This window comes from Rhynchophorus ferrugineus, unplaced genomic scaffold, assembly GCF_030347505.1.
Source record: "Rhynchophorus ferrugineus isolate W39M unplaced genomic scaffold, kcgeb_rfMv2 rfM2, whole genome shotgun sequence".
In the NCBI taxonomy this organism is placed as follows: domain Eukaryota; kingdom Metazoa; phylum Arthropoda; class Insecta; order Coleoptera; family Curculionidae; genus Rhynchophorus; species Rhynchophorus ferrugineus.
Window position 1 is genome coordinate 9,017,627 of NW_027472581.1, and position 26,021 is coordinate 9,043,647.

General features: G+C 31.2%; 11 non-coding genes across 11 annotated transcripts; 6 read left to right on the forward strand and 5 right to left on the reverse strand.

The window, feature by feature from the left end:
- Window positions 1-101: 101 nt before the first annotated feature.
- Window positions 102-172, reverse strand: TRNAG-GCC (transfer RNA glycine (anticodon GCC)). The gene has a single exon. It is a non-coding gene; the product is annotated as a tRNA-Gly (tRNA).
- A 3,237-nt stretch (window positions 173-3,409) lies between these two features.
- Window positions 3,410-3,480, forward strand: TRNAG-GCC (transfer RNA glycine (anticodon GCC)). Its single transcript has one exon. It is a non-coding gene; the product is annotated as a tRNA-Gly (tRNA).
- Window positions 3,481-4,542: 1,062 nt separating this feature from the next.
- TRNAG-GCC (transfer RNA glycine (anticodon GCC)) lies at window positions 4,543-4,613 on the forward strand. Its single transcript has one exon. It is a non-coding gene; the product is annotated as a tRNA-Gly (tRNA).
- Window positions 4,614-5,533: 920 nt separating this feature from the next.
- TRNAG-GCC (transfer RNA glycine (anticodon GCC)) lies at window positions 5,534-5,604 on the reverse strand. Its single transcript has one exon. It is a non-coding gene; the product is annotated as a tRNA-Gly (tRNA).
- Window positions 5,605-6,217: 613 nt separating this feature from the next.
- On the reverse strand, window positions 6,218-6,288 carry TRNAG-GCC (transfer RNA glycine (anticodon GCC)). The gene has a single exon. It is a non-coding gene; the product is annotated as a tRNA-Gly (tRNA).
- A 613-nt stretch (window positions 6,289-6,901) lies between these two features.
- Window positions 6,902-6,972, reverse strand: TRNAG-GCC (transfer RNA glycine (anticodon GCC)). Its single transcript has one exon. It is a non-coding gene; the product is annotated as a tRNA-Gly (tRNA).
- Window positions 6,973-9,693: 2,721 nt separating this feature from the next.
- Window positions 9,694-9,764, forward strand: TRNAG-GCC (transfer RNA glycine (anticodon GCC)). Its single transcript has one exon. It is a non-coding gene; the product is annotated as a tRNA-Gly (tRNA).
- A 966-nt stretch (window positions 9,765-10,730) lies between these two features.
- Window positions 10,731-10,801, reverse strand: TRNAG-GCC (transfer RNA glycine (anticodon GCC)). Its single transcript has one exon. It is a non-coding gene; the product is annotated as a tRNA-Gly (tRNA).
- A 9,867-nt stretch (window positions 10,802-20,668) lies between these two features.
- TRNAG-GCC (transfer RNA glycine (anticodon GCC)) lies at window positions 20,669-20,739 on the forward strand. The gene has a single exon. It is a non-coding gene; the product is annotated as a tRNA-Gly (tRNA).
- A 1,843-nt stretch (window positions 20,740-22,582) lies between these two features.
- TRNAG-GCC (transfer RNA glycine (anticodon GCC)) lies at window positions 22,583-22,653 on the forward strand. The gene has a single exon. It is a non-coding gene; the product is annotated as a tRNA-Gly (tRNA).
- Window positions 22,654-23,969: 1,316 nt separating this feature from the next.
- On the forward strand, window positions 23,970-24,040 carry TRNAG-GCC (transfer RNA glycine (anticodon GCC)). The gene has a single exon. It is a non-coding gene; the product is annotated as a tRNA-Gly (tRNA).
- Window positions 24,041-26,021: the final 1,981 nt, after the last annotated feature.

The following is a 26,021-nucleotide window of genomic DNA, read 5'->3' on the forward strand; positions in this document are numbered from 1 at the left end:
AAATTATTATATATAAAACAAATTGTTCTACGATTTTAGGGAAGATATTTTGAAAATAATATTTCCACTGGATACTTGTTCCAAATTAAAATAAAAATTATTGCATCGGCCGGGAATCGAACCCGGGCCGCCCGCGTGGCAGGCGAGCATTCTACCACTGAACCACCGATGCTGATGCTTTCATATCTCGATATCATCATCGCGGAATATGGACGTGTTAAATAGTTACCAAGTGTGAAATCGCAATTATTTAAAATCATCTATAACCAATATTAATAAATGTATTGTATATCATTATATAACTTTTATAAAAAAAGTAATTGCGAATATTTTTGCCATTTGTACCTCCAGAACTATCAACCTCTCAAAAGAACGTCTCCTGAAATACAAAACTTATCGAAAAGGATTGTACCCCGAGGGGTATTGTAAACGAAGCACCTAAAAGGAAGGGTAAAAAAAGAAAAGACTTTAGAAAAGACTTTTTTCCTTTATGAACATGATTACAACATGCCATATGTGTGATTAACTCTTAATTTAATGAATCAAACGGGTTATGATACGGCTGAAAATTTTGTGGTGAATAAGCATATAATCAATGTTGAGGAAATGCTTCTCTCAAATAGTATCTCTATAATTTTGTTTTAGATAATAATTTTTTCATGTACATAAATATAGTTGTAATTTAGCATGTTACCAAACAATATAATTACATTTTATATAGAAAAAAGTTTAGACTATAAAATATATGGAACATTTTATAAGGAAACACTGTTTTGTGGTATCATAAGCGGATTTCACTACTTCTTATTCTGCTTTTTATTATTTCGTACACTTGGGCATTGAATGAATATTGTTAGTTAACCTAATTAGTGTAATTTTCTTTATTTTGTAGTTTTTTTTTTAATTTCTACATTGACAGGATAAATCTGGTTATATTATGACGAAAACCAAATTTCATATTAACTACTGTTGGAAACTATAGACTGTTTAGTAATTGTTCTGTTGTACTTGCATTAATATACTAGCAAGGCGTGTACGGGTATTAATCCCGTACATCAGTATGTACTTCCTAAATTAAAATGTAACTAAACTACTTGAGCTAAAGTAAAGAATACAATAAGTTTCGATTTGGTTCGATCGAACCTTCCAATTTCCTGCGCGTTGTCCAGTAGCTGTATTGCTTCTACGTTGCTGTGATTTAGCAACCTTATTTCATATTTCAAACCGAAATCTCGAATTATTTCGTATTTTCATTTGATTTTGAGGTCATCGTGCAGCACTTTGTTGGTTATGTAGCGATAAGCGTTCGCAATTAATCGTAGAACTTCGTGTTGACTTGGTTGGATTGCTAGTTGGTTTGATCTTTTAGTGCAACCCCATATTTGCATCCCACAGGTCCAAATTGGCTTTTCGATTGACTGGTTAATTTAAATTGGATAATTTTTTACCAGTTCCTAGCGTTCTTCGTCGTACTGTCGGTTTAAAAAAAAATGTTACCAAACAATATAATTACATTTTATATAGAAAAAAGTTTAGACTATAAAATATACGGAACATTTTATAAGGAAATATTGTTTTGTGGTATCATAAGCGGATTACACTACTTCTTATTCTGCTTTTTATTATTTCGTACACTTGGGCATTGAATGAATATTGTTAGTTAACCTAATTAATGTAATTTTCTTTATTTTGCAGTTTATTTTTTAAATTTCTGCATTGACAGGATAAATCTGGTTATATTATAATGAAAACCAAATTTCATATTAACTACTGTTGGAAACTATCGACTGTTTAGTAATTGATTACTTTTTACTATCGACTGTTTTCAATCGCTATTTTCGGTTCGACTGATTTTGTTACTATTTACTATCGATTGTTTTAGTCGTACATTTTGTTGCTATTTTTGGTTCTACTAGTTTCATTCGACTAATTTTTCACGTTCTGGCTCTGTTGTCCTATCCGCGACCTTGACAAAAAAGTACCCAATTTATGTTCACATAGATGTGATGTATATAGTTTTATGATTTTTTTGTTTTTTTGTGAGTTTGACTGCAAATAACAATATATTGTATATTAATATAGCAGCATTTTGGAACGATATTTTTCAAGATTTTTAATGTAATAGGGTAAAAATATTAAAATTGTGAACAATAAATAGTAAAATACTTTTGACTGCATTTATAGCAATAATAAGTAACAATTCGATTACTGTCTTGATTTTTGTTAAAAAATATTTCGGTTCAACATTTAGATCGTTTCATTCAGATCATTTATAATTATGCCATAGATTAGTTTTTTTTTCTATGATTAGGTATATGTTTAATTTTTATATAGTAATTATGGTTATTGTATATCTTTAGTTATTAGGTTTTGTTCAAGTTCTGTTGTATTATGTATATTTATTATAGTATATTATTTAAAAATATCAATTATCACATTAAAATACAATAAAACATTTGTGGGGTATTATTCCATTCCATAAAAAATTCAATTCCATTTTACAGATCCACAGTGTTTCAAATATATAAGTAATTCTGTTTCGTTTAAAATGAAATTATAAATTACATGTTATGTATTATTATTATAATACAGTAATTATTTAGTAATAATTTTTTTCTTTTCCTTTTTTACAGTTAGTTCGTGAAGGAATATATACATCTCCGTCTAGCTAGGAAAATATAACCACATATAAAATTAACTGCCCCGAGCATTTATCTCCGTCCTTTCCTCTCTCACAATTTTAACAAGAAAGTATTCGTACTACGTAGTAGAAAATAGTAATTACTATTTTCTGTCGCTAGTTTTTTGACTGTCGACTGTTTCAACTGTTTTGCAAATATCGAATGTTTTCAGCCGATAGTTCCCAACGCTAATATTAACTACACAATTTTGATAAAAAGTTATGGAGATTTATATTAAGTAGCACCAATTTTCCCGTGATTTTTCCTCTGCCTTGATAATAAAATTGGACTTTGTCACTTCGGAATATATTATTTAATCTACACTTCTTAGGAAAAACACATTCTTTCAGTGTAAGTTTCTCTTCTCGTATAATTATTTTCCTTCAAAGCTTGCACTAATGGAACTTTGCAGGAGGATGGAAATGCAGCATTTTCTTCAAAATGAAGTAAAGCATCAATTTGTCTGAGTATGTAAAAAAGTCTGAACGTAATCTGTAAATGGGTTGAATTTAGTAAAATATTGCAAGCTCATGTGTTAACAAAATAGCCCACGCTAGCAACAAAATAGTATGATGTACTGGTATACAATGGAACAGATTTTTTCGAATAAATGCAGGTTAGAAACGAACGGCGTTACTTTCTATTATTGAATCATTTTATATCTGAAGCTTTTGTAATAACAAGGTGCTTGATGATACAGGGACTGATAGATTGTAAAGGAAATATAAGCATCGGTGGTTCAGTGGTAGAATGCTCGCCTGCCACGCGGGCGGCCCGGGTTCGATTCCCGGCCGATGCAGCTGTTTTGCACCTTGTTCTGGCACAGTGAATGAGGATTTATGTTTTATTGTAAAATTGGGAAAACAAAATTAATTTTTATATGCTAGAAACAAGCTTCACTCCATAGATTTCTACCTCCAAGGTAGGTAACCCTAAAAGTCATATTTCCGGAAGGCTTGATAGTGTTTCATAAAATTTGATGTTTTTAGTAAAAAGATAACTAACATCCAATTTGAGATTCTGTAGTTCAAAATTCAGTAAATAAATTATAATCTGAAAATATAGGTTTGTATTTGGACAAGTTAAAATGGGCAGATGTTGTTTTAGCAGGCTATTTACGCTGTTTATTTATTATTTAGTTACTGATTCCATATTGCCATAGTATGTTACAATTTATTACTTCGTACTGTAGGGCATTGGAAGCCAATGTTACTTAATTTTAATTAGTGTAATTTTCTTTGAATACCTACACATATAGACATACTACATATAGATAGGATTAACTTTATTAGTTTTATTATAACAAAAACCTAGAATTTCGCGTAAACAAAACTGAAGTTTGTCACTCTGAAAAATATTATTTAGTCAACCGTTCCTAGGGAAAAAAAAATCTGCCAATAGTATTTCTTCAAGGTTTCCTTCAAATATAATTAATATTATTCAAAATCTGCACTAAATTAATCTTGCAGGGGGATCGAAATTCAATATTTTCTTCAAAATAAAGTAAAGCGTCAATTTGATTGAGTATCTAAATAAATTTAAACGTAATCTGTGAATGTGCTTAATTTAGTAAAATATTAGAAGGTCATATATTGAAAAATTAAAAATGAATCTAGTTATTATGATGTTTATAAGATAGATCTTAAGGTCGTGTACCTTTAACCAGGCGACGTTAGCAACAAAATAACGTAATGGACTAGTATACGATGGAACAGAACAGATTCACTCGGATAGGTGCAGGTGAGAAAGGAAGCGTCGTTACTTTCTATTCGTCGTATATGCACGGTCATTTTATGTTTCAAGGTATTGTAAAAATATGATGCCTGATTATGTAGGATCTGATAGATTGTACAACAAACAGGCATCGGTGGTTCAGTGGTAGAATGCTCGCCTGCCACGCGGGCGGCCCGGGTTCGATTCCCGGCCGATGCAGTTGTTTTACACTTCATCCTGATAGAGTGAATAAAGAGTCATGTTTTGATAAAAATAGTCTTAACTCCCCTATCTACAATATTTGTAAACTCTGTGCAAGGCCTGGTAGCTCTGTTAATAATGATAATATTTATTTTATTTCCAAAATGAGTGATTCTTGCGCAAATATTTTGGGTATTGTGTATTTTATTCCAGATACCACTATTCTTCCAAGTTAGCAATACAACATTAGATGGAGTCAATTTCTTGTCATGCATCAGAAAGCGGTCTTTTGCATATTTCAATTTGAAGAATTTTGTGTCGTTATTCCATTTTGCACACCTCAAAATTAATATCCACAAAAAATACCGTTTGTTCGTTGATAAAGCTGTGCAATCCGAAAAGATCATCGAATAAAATAATAGATTATCCTAAGCGATGACATTTCTGAATGATTTCTTATATTAGCAAGTAACATATATAGAACAAAAACTCAGCAACCCCATTGAAACTATAAAGTATTTTTTCTTTCTTGTGGTTTAATAATGATCCACTCTCTACACTCAATTTTTCAACCCATTATTTTGCGGTTCTGCTCTAAACACTTTTGGTTAGATTTCACAAATAGGTGGATATCACTTGCACCTTTATTGGTTGCTTGTGGAGAGTTGATTTGTCGAAACTTTTAATATATCTACACCAAAATAATTCAACAGAAGAACGTTTTCATAAAAAAACCTTGCAAGTAGCAACACAAGTAATATTTTTCCCACTCTGAAATTCTAATTTAACGAGTCAATTAAACCATAAAAAATAGTTAATAAAATTATTTATATCTTAAGGAATGTTGTTTTGTGTTTGGTATAAAAAATATTATTTTATAAATTTTTTTGTCAAGGTATGTTTATAAGTTGTAAACAACAATTTTAAATCAAAATATATGCATCGGCCGGGAATCGAACCCGGGCCGCCCGCGTGGCAGGCGAGCATTCTACCACTGAACCACCGATGCTGGTGCTTTAATGTCTCAATATCATTATCGCGGAATATGGACGTGCTAAATAGTTACTAAGCGTAACATCGTAATATTACTTAACGGCCATCTATAACTAGTATTAAATAACATTATTTTATATCTTTATGAAATATTTCCAGATAATTTATATACTGTATCTATATTTTATAATATTTTAAAAAGTAAGTAGGAATATTTATGACTGTTATATCTCTATAACAATTAATATCTCAAAAAGCTTGAAAGTGCATAGTAATTATGGCATCTGCAAATAAAATGCAAACTAGAATAAATAAGTAAAAAAGTGTACACTGAAAGGCAATAAACGGGAAGTGTAAAAAAGAAAACGAGTAGCAAAATAATATGAAAAACAAATAAATCAACAGGGGAACGTCTTCATAAAAAAACCTTGCAAGCAGCAACACTAGTAATATTTTTCCTACTCTGAAATTCTAATTTAACCAATCAATTAAACCATAAAAAATAGGTAATACAATTATTAATCTTAAGGAATGTTATTTTGTGATTGGTATAAAAAAATACTATTTTATAATTTTTTTTGTCAGGGTATACTTATAAGTTGTAAATAACAATTTAAAACCAAAATATATGCATCGGCCGGGAATCGAACCCGGGCCGCCCGCGTGGCAGGCGAGCATTCTACCACTGAACCACCGATGCTGGTGCTTTAATGTCTCAATATCATTATCGCGGAATATGGACGTGCTAAATAGTTACTAAGCGTAACATCGTAATATTACTTAACGGCCATCTATAACTAGTATTAAATAACATTATTTTATATCTTTATGAAATATTTCCAGATAATTTATATACTGTATCTATATTTTATAATATTTTAAAAAGTAAGTAGGAATATTTATGACTGTTATATCTCTATAACAATTAATATCTCAAAAAGCTTGAAAGTGCATAGTAATTATGGCATCTGCAAATAAAATGCAAACTAGAATAAATAAGTAAAAAAGTGTACACTGAAAGGCAATAAACGGGAAGTGTAAAAAAGAAAACGAGTAGCAAAATAATATGAAAAACAAATAAATCAACAGGGGAACGTCTTCATAAAAAAACCTTGCAAGCAGCAACACTAGTAATATTTTTCCTACTCTGAAATTCTAATTTAACCAATCAATTAAACCATAAAAAATAGGTAATACAATTATTAATCTTAAGGAATGTTATTTTGTGATTGGTATAAAAAAATACTATTTTATAATTTTTTTTGTCAGGGTATACTTATAAGTTGTAAATAACAATTTAAAACCAAAATATATGCATCGGCCGGGAATCGAACCCGGGCCGCCCGCGTGGCAGGCGAGCATTCTACCACTGAACCACCGATGCTGATGCTTTAATGTCTCAATATCATCATCGCGGAATATGGACGTACTAAATAGTTACTAAAGCGTAACATTTTAACATTACTTAACGGCCAGCTATAACTAGTATTAAATAATATTATTTTATATCTTTATGAAACTTTTTCAGATAATTTATATACATTTTATAATATTTTTAAAAGTAATTAGGAATATTTCTGACTGTTATATCTCTATAACAATTAACATCCCAAAAAGCTTGAAAGTGGATAGTAATTATGGCATCTGCAAATAAAATGCATACTAGAAGAAATGAAAAAAATGTAAATGTGTAAAATAGAAAACGATTAGCATAATAATAATAAAAACAAACATACAATAAAATACTTAAAGAAACTAGCTTTAAAATGGTCTTCAAATGTCAATCAGTTCATAATATTTGAGTAGAATTTAGAATAAGCTTTATAATAAGACTAATTAATTAAGATAATAATTTATACAGAAGATTGATTAATGAAGAAAAAATCGGTATTAGTTACTGTTGGATATTAGACGCAAATGTTACTTAATTTTAGTTAGTGTGATTTTCTTTTAATACCTATATAGACAATATATATCTTATTAGTTTTACTAAAACAAAAACCTGGAATTTTAAAACTTTAGTTTTTATAGATTTATATTAGATAGTACCATTTCCACTAGTGAACAAAACTAGTCCTTGTTACTCTGAAATATATTATTTAGTCAATAGTTCTTAAAAAAAACCTACCAATATTCTTTGTTCAACGTTTTCTTCAAATATAATTATTATTAATCATATAGCATTAATAAGTCTGCACTAAGTGGGATATTTCAGTGTGATAGAAATTCATGTTTTCTTCAAAATAAAGTAATGCATCAATTTGATTGAGTACCTAAATATATCTAAACGTATCTGGAAACATGTCTAATTTAGACTTTATTTAGAATATTATTTTTTTAGAATTTAACCAACATGTAGAAGATCACTTAAGTGATACACACAGTAAGTGATATATAGTTAATAAGCGTAAGAGAGTAACATTACTTCACGACGAGCTATAACTAGTATTAAATAATATTATTTAATATCATTATGAGATATTTCGAGATAACTGATATACATTTTATAGTATTTTTAAAAGTAATTAGAAATATTACTGACTGTAATATCCCTAGAACAATTAACATTTCAAAAAGCTTGAAAGTGGATAATAATTATGGAATCTGCAAATAAAACTAGAATGAATATAGGAAAACGTCCACTAAAAGATAATAAAACGACGAAAGGGAAGTTCAAAAAAGAAAAGGACTAGCAATACAATAATAAAAATATACACGCAATAATACACTTTAAAAAATTTGCTTTAAGGCAGTCTTCAGATGTCAGTTCACAATATTTGCATTGGTGACTACTATCATGAGTTGATAACTATTTCGATTAAGATTACACAGGTTTATGACTTATTATGAATGTGGAATATCGAGTGAGGTATGATTTTTGTTGGCCAGAAACCGGGAACGGAAATCCTGTTACGGATAGCTGGTCGGGGATAGCCGCAGCAATAAGCCAGTTAGACTGGTTGTGAAGACCGCCTCTGGGTTAACCACTAAATCCCACCCTATCAGCTGATCCTATGACCTTCTTACTCTTAGTAAGTAGGGTGGCCGTAACCGGTAACACCGTTAAGAGTCAAAAGGGCCAGGCAACGACATGGCATCGTTATCATCATTCAGCTCGCGGTACCTGATCGCTTGCAGGAGAAGGTCGAGACAATTTGTTGTTGGAGCACAACGGGACAGCGTCGACTGTGATAGAATAAGGCCATGAAGAGCTGAATGAGTTATTCGCCTAAAATATCGGTCTGCTCGATAATACATCTATTACCCGAGAGAGGAAGAGTGGATAAATATCGCGAGTAGAGTTCAGATTATGATTTTGTCATGATCTTGATGGACGTCTATTTTTCTATGAATTTGATTATTCCTGACGAACCAGGGGGCATTGATTATTCTCCTGAGAATTATATTCTGAAAAACTTAAAGACGTTCCATCTGGCTAGGTTAGACGTATTTGAGATAGACACTGGGCCCTGTAGAACGACTGACCAAACCAGCATCTTGGACAGGAGAGATTTTGTTGAGAGAGGAAGCCTGCTGGCCGGGTTGATGAGGGGAACAGCAAAATTGACAATAACTTGACCTTTCAGGATGGACCTTTGTATCTGGGAGTACCACCTAAACTTGCTATCGAGGACAATACCGAGATAGGTGGCTTCTTCTGACCATGGGATTTCGGCGTTCACGATTTTAAGACGCGAAATGCTCGGTGCAAAACGCTTCTTGTTTCCTCACCTGCATCAATTGTTTGTGGAGATATTAGAGAGTTATATTAAATAGCACCTATTCCCCCGTGATTTCCCTCTCTTCTAATAAACAAAACTAGACTTCGTCACTCTGGAATATATTATTTAGTCTATCCTTCTTAAAAAAAAGTCAACCAATATTCTTTCAGCGCAACGTACTTTTTTTTGTCAAACCTAATCATGTTTATTCAAGCGTGAACTAATTAAACCTTGTAGGAGGATGGAAATGCAATATTTTCTTTAAAATTAAGTAGGGCATCAGTTTTCCTGAGTACCTAAAAATGTCTGAACAAGATCTATGAAATCAGACAATATTAGACAACTGATTCTATGACATCTAATAGATTGTACAGAAAATACAAGCATCGGTGGTTCAGTGGTAGAATGCTCGCCTGCCACGCGGGCGGCCCGGGTTCGATTCCCGGCCGATGCAGTGATTTTGTTTTCAGAACTTACGATTTGGTATTCACAACGTATATGTTATGTATAGATTGTAAAAACATACACAGAAAAAGTTATATTTTTGTACCATATACAAAATAACATTTGTCAAAATATAAATAATTTAATTTATTGATTGAATCGTCTAATGTCTTAGGTTGTGTATAATGTAGTTTTATCACTGTTGAATGATTTAGATGAACATTATGTTCGGCAATGAGTTATTATGGAAATATCAATTGCCTTCCAGCACTCCAGCATATTTTCCATACATACCAAACCATATACTTGTACTATTATAAATGTGTATTGCTATTAATAATTCGATCAATATATGAGTTTTGATGCTTAATAACCGATGAACTCGCAACTGAAAACAGCATTCTTTTCCTTCTAGTTTATTGATATTTCACCCATTTATACTACTTTTTATTTAACTCTATTTTTTTTTCACATTTTTTTTTTCACATACGCATACATGACAAATCACAGGTCAGTCCAAGGTTCATCCCGTGATGAGCCTTGGGCTAACCTTTATAACCGTTATAATAGAAAAATATCTTCTTATTTGGGCTCAATAAAAAATGAACTATGGGGGCCTACTGATAACATGTGAATTATTGTTATTGTTGTTGTCAAATCATATTTAAAATCACTAAAATCACCATCTGAAACAGTTCTTAATTGATATTGGAAAATGTATTAAAAAATGTCTTGAATAAAATATAATTGAGGAAACTTTTCACAACTCCTCTATTCTAATGGCCAGTACTACAGTGGTCTAATGTCTAATATACAATTCTTCAACTCTTAAATTGTTTAAACAAGTGCCGCAAATCTGTCTTCTATATGATCCTCCTAAGGGCATATATGATAAGTTTTTCACCTTTTGATAAGGAGATCATCTCAGAATTTTTTTAATATATTTTTTTAAAATAAAATTCAATTAAAAGGTTTTTGCATCGGCCGGGAATCGAACCCGGGCCGCCCGCGTGGCAGGCGAGCATTCTACCACTGAACCACCGATGCTTGTGTTGAGATTTTTGTCTAACATTATCCTACTGTGTTTTTTTTTATTATTATACATATCGTTAAATATACGATAATTTAAGAATAAAAATTGACTTACCTTCTGATCTATGCGAAGCTGACTTTTTTTTAAACACAACTCTTGAACTTTTTGCAGATCTTCCCATTCAATACTATATTCTTCACACACTCTGTCAACGAGTACCAAAGAAGTGTCATGCAAGAAGATGAGTTCGACTCTGCTACTCACTATTACTGGTCTGTTTTGCAACAATACATCGTGAAATTTGTTCAATTAGCATCGCTATATATCTGCACCAACAGAAGAAATTAAGGAGAAATACGGTGATATCAAAACGATCTGACAAGCAACTGCTTACTCTGCAACGAAAGAAACAAGAACTTAAGGTAAAATATAAATTTGCTTGACTAATGAAAGAAAAAGTGTGGAAAATAGTTCAAATCTAAACATAATAATATGCAATATTAATCTAAACACTATAGTGACTGTATAATTAAATGTAATTTAAGTCCTTCAATATATGCACTAGATGTATTATAATGTTAAAATAATATATATGTGATAATATTATTTTTGTTTCATTATTTTATTTTGATTAAGAAAATAAACTAAAACTCAAAATTGATGCTGCTAGATTGCGTCGTTTTAACATCATAAATTTGCATGACGTGAGTTCACTGTTTTATTGAATGAGCTCTAATCGTTTGGTGATAATCATTGTGACATAGGGATGATAGCAGGTTGTTTTCATGTGTAATGATTTTTGACTAGTACTAACTTATATACCATTGAACTCCTACCAAATCTTCTTAAATTAATTTCTAAAATCTCCTTGCTAGAATAGAATGAATCTAAATTATTTATTCGTATCAATATGGGTAAATCTTCATACTAGCTCAAAATGATGTTAATTTGTTCTTTTTCTTAAGTATTGCAACAAAATATACACATGTTACAACATAGTAACATTTTACAGAATAATATTATCGCAGTGTTATAATAATTGCTAATCTATTTTTAAATTCCTGTTAGCAAGAAACATCAAAGAAACAGCATCCTTAACATCAGGAACACTTATTGTGTGCATATTAGACCAAACATTAAATTATTGTAGTGTATGAATAATTACACACTTTTGTTTATATGTTTATGTGCATACACCTACGGGATATATTATATTTCAAGGTAGATATTGTTTAATATATATGATGAGCTATTTGTTTCCTTTAAGTAGTTTCTTAACGTTGGGTTTCATTAATTATTTGTGGATGCTGGTACATGTACTACAACCCGTAACATATTTCCATAACATAATCGAAACTTTTGTCAATGTAAACCTTTCAATAGCCTGATTTAATTGCTATCCAGATAAAAACTATTCTCAGTGACGTATTATGACTGGCGATCAAAAGATCTTGTAGGCGTTCAATTGTATATAAGTTAGTATAAGGATATGACTAGTTAAAAATCATTACACATTAAAACAACCTTCTACCATCCCTCTGTCACAACTGTTATCATCAAACGATTAGAGCTCATTGAATAAAACAGTAAACTCACGTCATGCAAATTTATGATGTCAAAACGACGCAATATAGCAGCATTTATTTTGAGTTTTAGTTTATTTTCATAATCAAAAATAATTAAACAAAAATAATATTATCACATATAAATTATCGTGACATTGTAATACATCTAATGCATATATTATCGAAGGATTTAAATTACATCGAATTATTCAGTCACTATAGTGTGTAGATTAATATTGCATATTATTATATTTAGATTTGAACTATTTTTCCACACTTTTTCTTTCATTAGAGAGCAAATTTATCTTTCACCTTAAGTTCTTGTTTCTTTACTTGCAGAGTTTGCTTGTCATATCGTTTTGATATCACTGTATTTCTTCTTAATTTCTTCTGGTAGTGCTAGTAACTGTGTACATTTTCGTTGATGAAATTCGATTAACCTAATATTTCTGTTGAAACACAAGTTAAAATGTTTTGAAGGGGGCATAAGAAACGTAATATGAACAACATTTTATAGGCATATTTCATTTTAAAGTAATTTTGAAAATGAATGGAAATAAAACAATATGTAATTATTAATCCACATATAAACATTATAATAACAAACCAAAGTTTGTAAATTATTCGTATAATTGAATAGTATAATATACATTTCGGAATTCAGAAATTAACCCTCTCATATTCTCACTTGAAGCCTAATTTCAAATATAACTAAGTTCACTGTCCATTGTTTCAAATTAATAAATATGTCTAAGTTGTTTAATCTTTTATCCTTTACCTATTTAGGCAATATTTAATTTTCAAAGAAAAAAGAGAAAATCAAACATATAAGGTAACAAATCCATTTAACAGGTAAATTATCCATTTAGATTTAATATTACTAAATAATATATATTGCTCATTAAACCTATCTTCATTGTTTCATCATGGAATCTCTTAGATATGCAAAAACAGCATGGAATCATTGATTGAATCTTTAAATTAGGGTAGATAACCAGAAGGTAAGATTGTGGCTTGTATAACAAACATCCCGTATTTTTGACCTTATTTATTGATACTTCAACAATTTTAGCATCACTTTTAGGTTTTATATCAATCGAATTTAATCGCTTTGCTTGCTGAATACTATATAAAACCTTATGAGTCTATAAATCTAATCTCTTCAAATTGTCACTGCTTAATTTAGCTCGGGTTTCATCCAATATATCATTCATTGAAATTTTAGTAGCTAATTTGACTCAAATCGTATTTTGGTCTGATATAAAGTTAAATGTGGTATCTGAACCCTCACTTCTCAGACTTTGGTACACTCTTATACATTCCCAAATAGAAACCCCCAACCTTAAAAATATTCAAGCGAGTCAATCTTCAATGTCTCTGATTTAAATTTAATGCTGAGGATTGACTATATCATGAACGAGCTGTGATTATAATTAGATGTATTCACATAAAAGATATCGAGTAATATTCGTAGTTCTACTTTTCCAGGGTAAACTATGCCTAAAATATAATGAATTTTGTATAGGACTGAATCCAATTTGCATTTTTTTGAAGGGAAAAAATACAGTTGAAGCAAAAATTTGGCTTGATGCCGAGTTTCCGGATACTCCCCCAGGAAAATCAAACATCAAGGATTGGTATGCTAAGATTAGACGTGGTGAAATGAGCATCGAAGACGATTAACGCAGTGGACGCCCAAAAGAAGTTGTTACAGACGAAAACATTAAAACAATCCACAAAATAATTTTGAGTGACCGTAACTTGAAACTGAATGAAATAGCAGACATTCTAAAAATATGAATTGAACGTGTACATCATATTATTCACTAATATTTGGGTACGAAAAACTCTGTGCAAAGTGGGTGCCGCGCCAGCTCACTTTTGACCAAAAACAAGGACGAATTGATGATTCGGAGCAGTGTTTGAAGATCATCAAGCGTAATAAACCCGCGTTTTAGCGTCGATATGAGACAATGAATGAAACACGGCTCTATCATTTCACTCTGAAGTCCAATCGACGGTTATCCGAGTGGACTGCACAAGATGAACCCGCTCCAAAGCGTGGGAAAACGCAACAGTCGGTTGGCAAGGTCATGGCGTCTATATTTTAGGATGCGCATGGAACAATTTTCATTGGCTACCTTAAAAAAGGAAGGACCATCAACAGCGACTATTACATAGGGTTATTGAACCGTTTGAAGGACGAAATCGCTGAAAAACGGCCGCATTTGAAGACAAAGAAAGTGCTGGCTGCTTCACCAAGACAATGCACCGTATTACAAGTCAGTGAAAATGATGGCAAAAATCTCTGAATTGGGCTTTGAATTGCTCCTTCACCCACCATATTCTCCAAATATGGCCACCTGCAACTATTTTCTGTTCTCAGATCTCAAAAGAATGCTCGCTGGGAAGAAATTTTCGTCGAATTTCTCTATTTTTCTATAATCTATAACATTTTTAATAATCTATAATTATTAAGGATTTTCAACGAAATTTATATATATATATATATATATATATATATATATATATATATATATATATATATATATATATATATATATTGTATACATTCAACCAAATTCGTGTCTTATTTGTTTCAGTAACAGTTCGTTTGCATATGAGAACGTGTTTTATGCTTGTCACGGAAACTTAAACAAATAGTTATTATAACGAATTACATAGTACCATATCCATACGCATTATATGTATTTTTAATGGGTCTATTAACTTTACAAATATGTCCAGACAATATTTTTAGATATCGAAACTTTGTTTGTAGGGAAGCGATATTATATTATAGATCACTATCTGTATATTATTTATTGATATCGATTAGGTCACGCAATGCCATATATTTGGTGGATTATTTAAAACGCACCTTGAATAATACGTTCTATATTTTACATTTGGAATTTGCATTTAATAATGTGGGGAATGAGATATTTTGTTATATTTTAAAGTGTCGTTTTTAGCAACTAGAGTTTATTTCAGAAATGCATTAATTTTACTTTTGCCACAGCCCTTCAAGAAGCTGCTTGAAGAAGTACCCTATTATGAAACGGAAATTGACAGGCTTAAATGTACGAAAATTAATTAGAGGTCTGATAGCCGAAAGACACAGCAAACAGAAATAAGCATAAATCTCTGGATTCCTTTCGAAACTTTCTGCGTGTAGTAATGTCGAATATTCACTCTGGAAAGCTACTAAGCATCTTCAATATCCCATAGCTCAAGTGTCGTCTATTAGAAAACCTAGGGAGTTGGGTCCGTAATAATTTTGAGAAAGTAAAAATATTTGCAGAACATCTGGAATTAAAAGAGAAAAAACTTATAGTGACGACAAAACCTTCTAAAAACCTAGTGAAGTTCAATCTCTTTTTAATGTCTTTATGTCTGTCAGTTATGGCTAAACTTTTTTTTATTACTCTTCGTGAGTCCACAATCTGCCCCATTGGCAATAAGTATTTCTTCTGTCTATATTATACTAGCGACCCGCCCCGGCTTCGCACGGGTGCAATGCTGATACTAAATTAAATACACCACAGAAAAAATATGAACGTTGTATATAAAAATATAGCGGCCCGCTCCGACTTTCCACGGGCATAAAATATATATGCCTATGTCACTCAATGAAAACATGATTAAAATCGATCCAGTATTTTTGGTTCATTCATTACTGCCCTTGGCCTGCACGCATTAAATTTGGAGTAAAACAATTCCTCTTCCCCTATACTTACTATGAATATTTCCTGCTATCTTTGGAATATCTAAATTCATACAATTTTTATTACATTACACATTTTTAAACACAAATTTTAAATTTGTAATATCTCCGAAAATATTTGTTTAATTTACATGCTGTAAGGAACCATATTGGTCTATATTAATTGCACACTGTATTTAAGGTACTTAATTCGATAAGGATTAATGCCGTATTGCTTAAAATAGCTTAAAAAGTAAACAATAAAAAATCACGTTAGAAACCTCTAAAATTAGCAATGTTGCCTTAGTATATTATGCATGTATTATACATATAAACTTTCCTCTTGAATCACTCAATCTATTGAAAAAAACCGCATCTAAATTCGTTGCGTAGTTTTAAAGATTTAAGCGCACATAGGGATATAGGGACAGAAAAGGCGACTTTGTTTTATACTATGTAGTGATATACATGGCATGTAGAAAATCACTTCATTAAGCAATCTTCTGTATAAAATATTATCTTAATTAATTAGTCTTATTCTAAAACTTATTCTAAAGTCTAAATATGTCCAGTAATCAGTTCAGGTGGTGTTAAAAGTTTTAGTCTACGCACTTCACTATCACGTCGCATATTTAGTTGATTAGCGAGTACATTGGGATGCACTGACACTCTTTCGAAGTACTTCACATAAACACGTTGAATTACACTCGTTACAGGCTCTAAAGGAATATCGCGTTGTATCGCTTTATTTCAAATATAGTACGGAGCATCAAAAATGGTACGCAACACCTTATTTTGGAACCGTTGAATGATGGATATATTAGATTTGCTAGCGGTACCCTATAGTTGGATTCCTTATGCCCAAATGGGCTTAAGTATAGACTCATACAGCAATACCTTGTTATCTAATGATAACTTGGATTTGCGCCTAATGAGCCAATACATTTGATATAATCTTAATCCCAGTTGTTTCCGTTTAGGGACTATGTGCTTCTTCCAAGTTAGGCGTCGATCCAAGTGCATACCAAGATATTTAACATGCTCTGCTTGGGGAAGTTGACGATGATTGATATTCACTGGTGGACATGTTCTTCCACGCAGGGTAAACGTTGTATGCGTGGAATTTGTTTCATTGTCTTTAATGCGCCATGTCTTCAACCATAATTGTATTTGCTCCAGGTGGGTTTGTAGGTTTATTGATGCTGTGACTGGATCTTTATGGGATGCTAAGATTGCTGTATGGTCTGCATATGTTGCCACAGTAGTTATTTTTATGGTGGGTAGCTCAGCCGTAGACAATGGCTAAACTTGAATGAGAAATTGATTGTGAAACATCTAAAACCTATTCTCGAGCAGATACAACTGATATTATCTCACTATTTTGGTTTAAGGAATGACCAAACAACAAATGACCATTTAAACAAGATAGTGAGTGATACTAAATATAGTCTATTAAAAATGACAATCTCAAAATAACGATGTCAAATGTATTGAATATAACATTTTGTAAACTCGTTTTAAAATCAAACAATATTACTGATATTTTCGAACATGTAACCGAATTAGCTTATAAAATTCGCCTGGTTGTTAAACGACTGCAAAATTCTTCAAAACATTAGTGATAATAATTAAGAGATATAAACCGGCAAAAGTTGTTTTGGCGATTTACTTCTTTTCATAAATATCAAATTACTGCTTACTATAACTCTGAATCAAAAAAAATACCGAAGCCATTAGATATGTCTCTAATCAGTTATCTCGAGCAGGAAGGAGATAAAATAATTACTAGATGTACAATAATGTTAAAATAAATTATATTTAATAATTTTTTGTTTCATTATTTTATTTAAATTAGAATTTAGTTATACGTTAAACCTAAAGTTGATGCGTCAACATTGCGATATTTTGACACCATAGATTGAGATGACGTGAGTTCAATATTTTACTGAGCGGACTATATCGCACTATTTACAATACCTAAACAAAAATGGCGGCATTCGACCTACTGGATTCTCCCTCTTGACGCTTTGTACATGACAACGTTGCAATTGACACGAAAACTGCCAAAGTTCCCCAGCGTCGATAATGCGTCACTGAAAGTAGCCTCTATCGATTGCAGGAGCATCTGGATGAAAAAAGGCTGTTGAGCTTGGCACACTCAACAAAAGCTTGTCTAGTAATTAGTGGTTATATTTTATAGGAACCTTTTCTGACGCTGAAACCATATCTTACATTAAATATTAGCAAGTTTATGGAGAGTGGTAGAATAAGGCTTTGTACTTTATTTAATCAAAAATAAGGGCGATTCTTTATTGACACTCTTAATATGTGGTATAATATTGAATATTAAACAATATTACTCATATCTATTAATAATGTTTAAAAGATGTATTAGTTAAATGTCCAGTATTCTTTATATAATTCGCAATTTTATGCACCCAATTCGACTCCTAATTATCAAATGGGCTGAAAAGTCCTGGGCCTAACACATAGGTAGCGCTAGTTGTATTGCATTTACCACATTTCCAGTTAGTACTAACTTTTAAAAGAAAGCTGTTAAAATTTTATATTAATATACTCATAAGATTCTGAGTTATTGTTCTAAGAGTTACGTTATTTTTGTTATTTTAAATACAATGGATCAAAAACTATTTTGTGATTTAATACAATGCTTCTTGCTGGGAAATATACCGTTCAAGTGGAGCAGTAGCTTGAAAAGTGCTATAAAGGCTCCGCTCCATTAGAAACAACAATAACACCTTGGTTTGCTTCAAGCGTGATGCAGAAAACAGTGGATGTCCAAATGATGTGGTAACACCAGAAAACATACAAAAAACTCACAAAATCGTTTTGAATAATCGAAAAGTGAAGTTGCGTCAGTTATCTAACATCGTAAAGATATCAAAAGAACGTGGTGGTTTCATATTGCATGAGCATTTGACTATGAGAAAGCTCTGTTCAAAGTGGGTGCCGCGTTTACACACTGTTGACCAAAAACAAGAACCTATTGATGATTATGAGCAGTGTTTGGTCAGGTTTAAGCGTAACCAAACGGAGTTTTTGAATCAATATGTGTCAATTGGCGAAACATGGATCTCTCACTTCGAATCAGAATCAAAACGATTGTCATCTGACTGGGAAGCAACTGGTGAACCTCGTCAAAAGCGCCCGACAACACAGTAGTCAACTGGAAATGGTACGTATTCATCGACTATTTTGTGAAGTGAAATACCATCAACAGTGAATATTATCTAGCGTTATTGGAGCGTTTGAAAGTCGAAATTGCAAAGAAACGACCGCTTATGGCAAGGAAAAAAATTGTTTCATCAAGACAGCGCACCGTGTCACAAGTCAATCAAAACAATGCAAAATTACATGAATTGAACTTCGAATTCCTCCCACATCCACCGTATTCTCCGGATTTGGCTCTCAGAGGCTTCTTCGAAGACCTAAAAAAAAGCTTAAATTGCGGTCTATTTTGAGGCAAAAGATAAATCGTTCTACAAAAGTGGTAATGAAATATTGGAACGGCGCTGAAATGATAGTGTGGATCTTAATGGAGGTTACGTTGATGAATAAAGCGAATATTGAAGAAAAAGTACCGCGTTTTCCTTGTTAAACTCTGGAATTTTCAGTCTATGTGTTATGTATCTAATAAAATATGAAATGGATGTTTTGAATACTCAAAATGTTATATTTAAAGAAATTGCTATAAAACTGATTAATATAACTAAATTTTCATTCAAAAAAAATGCTGAATAAGCTTTAAAACATTCCGAAATATAAAATTCAACCTGCTATTAAATTTGTAAACATTTTTATTGATTTAAATACTATTTTGTATTGATTTATATTTTTAATTAAAAAAATTTAAATAAATTTTATTAAAAAATTAAATTTTTATTAAAAGTATATATTAAAAATATATTTTTAATATAAAATTAAATCTAATATATGCAAATAATATGTAGCAGCTGCGAAATAATATATTCGAAATAAATCTGATACAATTTTCGCTATAAAATGTCAAAAATAAAATGACGCTGTAGCTGTGCGATAAAAATCATGTCATATGGATTCGTTTTTACGAAAAGTACGAAACAATTTGCATAGCATATTGAATTATGAAACAATATGGAATGTGACACTCGAAATAATGTAAATGCGTTGGTATGATATTTATACGACAATATTTCTGTCGGTAATATTTAAATAAAAAACGGAACTGTCATATATCGACTATTGTCCATATATTTGTTTTTTCAGTTCAGTTATCTACAATCGACATAAGAATTGTTACATATTATTGTGCTATAAACCAAAACTTTTTTGGTGCAACTGTATGTGGTTACAAAATATTTATTATTTGAGTTAATATAAACTTTTGCCTTTATTGATATTTTCAAAACCAGTAAACGTATATATGTTGTATAAAAGCACCGGGCACTTATAGCCATACAAGTTCGTTATTCGGGAAATTATGTATGTGATATCATAATAATTATATGTATATTAGATATAGCTATGATATACAAATAACAAAAGTTTATTCGACATTTTTAAATAACACATCTTCTTCTTATATTGTTTTTAAAGCAAACTTGTCACCAGCATCGGTGGTTCAGTGGTAGAATGCTCGCCTGCCACGCGGGCGGCCCGGGTTCGATTCCCGGCCGATGCAAAGCTTTTTTTAAATTAAAAATTCACTATCAAAATAGCCATCAAAAAAATATCTTATACCGGTTTGGTGGCGCAGTGGTAAAGGCGATGGGACGGTTCTCCTACTCTTGCGATAGCCGAGGGGTCGAAAATGTTGTGGCATGGTCATAAATTTATGTTTGTGATTGTTTAAAATTTGTAAATGTTCTAGGTAAGAGGGTAAAGTCCGACAAGGCCCAGTCCAGAGAAACCCATAGTTGGTAAAAGGAGACTATAAAATATATATATATAAAAAATCTATAAAATGTTAAAGTACGTGGTGGTAAGGTCCTCGTTGAGATACTTAAAATGGGTAAAATTCATAGCTGGAATATATAAATCTTGTATGAATATAAACTTAAAACCATTATGGTTTGGTTTATAAAAATACCATAATTGTAAATTGATGTGCTTTAGGACTTAACATTCTACAGTACATGTAGGATTTGTACCGAACGAGTGGATCTAAAAATATTATCCTTTGGTAGAATAATTATATTAATAGTAATGAGTAGCATTGGGAACTATCGACTGAGAACAGTCGAAACAGTTGATAGTCGCAAAAGAGTCGAAACAGTCCATAGTCAAAAAATAGCCAAATGCACGAATTGACGGTTTTTTTTTCATTCGTGATGTCAGACGAAGATTTACGAATTCTTGTCTGTATAAAATGTGAGATAGGAAAGGACGGAGATAAATGCTTGGAGCAGTTATTTTTAAATGTCTTTATATTCTCCAATGGTAGTATTAGCGAGACAAAGATGTATATATATTCATTCACGTGATAATTTTAAAAAAGAAAAGGAAAAAAAATACTAATTTCTATTATCATGTAATAAAAAATATAATTTTAAAGGAAATAGGATTACTTTTATACTGAATGTTTTGTGGATGTGTAAAAAGGAATGGAATAATAACACCACAAATGTTTTATCTTATTTTAATATATTAATTGCTATTTTTAAATAACATAACATAATAAATATAAATAATACGATACAACTTAAATAAAACGGTGTTATATTGTATTACTTTATATTTAATTTCTTTTATTACATACTTATGAAGGAAAAGTAAGGCAATGAGAACAGAATATTTCTTTGTGTATTATCAATATCAATAAAAAACTTTTTTTTGGAAAGTTGGATTTTGGTGATTTTAAGAATAAATTCAAAGCAATAAAGGCTTCAAGTAGAATGGTGTTCTTCTTATGGTGTTTAAATAAGCAAAAGTTTTTTCCAATATAACCATGATTTACACTTTAGTCTTGAGCTAAATTGTGATCTATGAGGTATATAAAAATGTACCATGAATCATATTAAGAATAAGATAATGAATTAACCGAAATGACAAAAATAAAACAATGCAACAAAACAAATTGTTATATGCAACACATGTATCAGTGAAAGTAGGAGGTTTGGACTGCAGATAACACGAACTGGAATACTAGGACTATGCCAAAGCGACTGACTGTTAATTCAATAATATTTGGATGATTATAGAGGCCAAACACTACATAATGAGTCAGTTTTGTCTAAAATATATGTAGTATAAATAAGATTATATAAACATAACTACTAGAAAAAATATTAAAACGAATTAATCAAATCAAAATTATTTAAACATTGTATTTAAACTTTCAAATATGCAAGCGGTACCAGCGAATGAATGTGGCGTCTGCAATGATGCGAGACATGATGTCTGGTTTTTCTTCGTGCAGAGGCAGCAGAGTAGAAGGGTAGTTACTTTCAGTCATTTTGTGTATCTTGACCTTTTATATATACCATATGGGTTTGATGAAAAATGGTAGTTGAACAAAGAAACAAGCATCGGTGGTTCAGTGGTAGAATGCTCGCCTGCCACGCGGGCGGCCCGGGTTCGATTCCCGGCCGATGTAAGCCTTTTTAAATTAAAAATTCACTATCAAAATAAGATAAAATTAAATTTGGTGTTATATAAATCATGTTAAGTATGAGGCTGGGAAGATCCTTGTTGATATACGTAAAATTTATAACAGGAATATGTAAACCTTGGATTAATATAAACTTCAAGTCACTGTGGTATTGCTTATATAGATACCATAATTGTAATTTAATATTTAATATTCTTCTGTATATGTAGGATTTGTAATGAAAGAGTGGGTCTAAAAATATTATCTTTGGTGCAAGTTAAAACCAAGAATAATTACTTTAATAGAAAATAGAATAGAAAATGCATTTAGTATCTCCAAGTGAACTACACAGAAGAAATCTTTTATTTATTAGTTAGTTCTTCATAAAATTCCCCGAAAGAAAATATGCTATGTAATAGTTTTAAATTTTTAAACAATCGACGCTACAAAACATATTTGCAAGTCTTTCAACTTGGTTAACGGTGTTATTTTTTATTACATTATATTTATTTTGTTTTATAACATACTTGTGAAGGACAAGAAAGGCAATGAGAACAGAGAATTTGTTTGTGTGTACTATTAATATCAATGAATAACTTTTTTTCGAAAATTTGACTTTGGTGATTTTAAGCACGAGTTGAAACATTAATGGCTTGAATTAAAAATACAATTCATGAATTAGTATTCAAAAATAGTTTCTTACGGTGTTTAAATAAGCAGACAATTTTTCCCTAATAACCATGATTTGACTTTAGTCTTGAGCTAAATTCTGACGTATGAGGTATATAAAAATGTACGTCCCATGAATCATATTAAAAATAGGATAATGAATTAACCGAAAAGACAAAAATAAACAATGCAACAAAACAAACTGTTATACGCAACACATATATCAGTGAAAGTAGGAGGTTTGGACTTCAGATAACATAAACTGGAATGCTAGAAATATGCCAAAACGACTGACTGTTATTTCAATAATATTTGGATGATCGAATATTTAATATAGTTAATTAATTAGTTCGTTTACCATATCGATAAATAAGATTATGTAAATATAATTACCAGAAAAAAATATTAAAACGAATTAATCAAACCAAAATTATTTAAACATTGTGGTATTACCTGAATAATAAACTTCCAAATAGCAAGCGATACCGGCGAATGAATGTGGTGTCTGCGATGAAGCGAGACGATGTCTGGTTTTTCTTCGTGCAGAGGCAGAAGAGTAAAAACGCAATTACTCTTAGTCATTTCTGTATCTTGACCTTTTATATATAGGACATAGATTGGATGAAGAGTAATAGCTGCGCAGAAAATTACAAGCATCGGTGGTTCAGTGGTAGAATGCTCGCCTGCCACGCGGGCGGCCCGGGTTCGATTCCCGGCCGATGCAACGATTTTACATAAAAAATTTAGTTATGAAATATGAAAAGTTAAAGAAAACTTTCGTTTTGTTTACAAATTATTTTATTTTAGGGAAAACATATACAACTGTTAAGTACCGCTAGTACAAAATGATACTGACGGTTGAAATAAGGATACATTAAAAATCATCGTGGTCTGGTAGATTGAATACACTGCACTGGCCATCGTTAGAAATATTTAAATATTCTCAGTGTTGCTTGGGACTTCATGGGTGGCTCTGTGTTTTAATTATAACCAAATATATATATATATATATATATATATATATATATATATATATTCATTAAGTGAAACATGTCACAAACTCAGTCTTCGTAGTCTAGGCTGTATCATTTGCGCAATGTTTTTATTTTACATTCCCTTTTAAAGAAGATACTGTAGAGATGTATTTGATCAAAAAATAATAACCTTATGGTGTTGACACTGTCCTAACCACTGTCCTAACTAAGTCAATTATTAGATATGAAAGGTAAATGTGAAACAAAATTATTCAATTCTTGAGTTTTAATCGATAGGTCCTTCTAAGAACCAATAGAAGCTTGGAATGTTAACTTAATGTATAACATCTACGAAATTATCAGTAACAATATTAAACAATAATTATAATGGGATATACTAGTGGCACATATGGGCAGTTGCTTTTTAAGACATTTGTTGATATTAAGATATATTTACTTAATATTTGTAAGTCCATATCGATGGTAACCATTTAGATGATTTATTTGATATACTCTTCTTTTAATTCTTGCCTTCTGCATGATGATGGATATCTTGTAGTTAATAATTCTACTCAAGAGAAGTTTTAATTGTTAAGAATTTTTTTGAAATCTGTAATATTTGTTATATATCTCTTAACATTTGTGACCATGAAGAAGAATTTGATTAAATTTGAAAGTATATTTTCAAAAGCTCCTGTGGTGACACAACCCTAATATTTAAATAAATTATCAAAGATATAATCAAATAATAAATAATCTTGCATTTTCTCTCATTGATCGCTGTATATGGATAAATTGCACTGTATACATTACAATTAAGCGTTGATAGAAAGATGATTGAGATCATGTTACTGAATCAGTATCAGTATTTACAATTCACTTGGTCAAATGTCTGCAAAAATATTCAAAATATTAGTGATAATAATTAGTTAAAATTGGTTAATCAGCTAAACTTATAAACCGGCAAACGGTAGTTTAGCTCAAATCCCTCACGCTATCTGCAAGGGTAATTGGATCTACATCCCAGAGAAATCCTAGAAGACATCCGGTCTCACCCAGCCCGGTTACTGGATTGATTGAGATCATTTTCTTACACTTTTGTCTTATGGACAATCACAAAGAAACATTTAAAACCATGCTCCACTAGAATTGAAATCCACAATGATGGCAACAGTATGATGAGCGTTTTGTCGCCTTGACCAATCAACCAAACAGGTGTACTAACTTAGAAATGCGCGAATGTAATACATACAAATCCAGAATTACTTCGGATTTATAACATTTCCAATTTTAAATTTACTACTTATTTTTTAAAAATGTTCGTATCAAAATATTTTATATTTATTTTTAAACTGTTTAACTGCAACTAATACGCACTTTCGCACGCAGATTTGCCCTGATGTCGAAGATAAAAGCAGAAGTTTATGATACGTCAAGTATAAATAAGATTCATAGCAGAATGTGTCCCATAACTCACGTCAACCAAGATCTAGTCATACAAGACACACATAACGAGCTTAGTTAACTTAATGTATCAAGTTAAATTGTATTAATTTCCGTTGCGCTACAAAACAAAACTTCAGTCAGGTCTAACGGCGATACCTCCCGAAGTTCCAATATGTTTCGGCAAGCGAAATAATGCGATCGATCAATAGTGATGGCATCTCATTATAATATCCTGAAGTCCTATTTGACAGGCGACTGTATTAGCTGTGATAAACGGATGGCGCT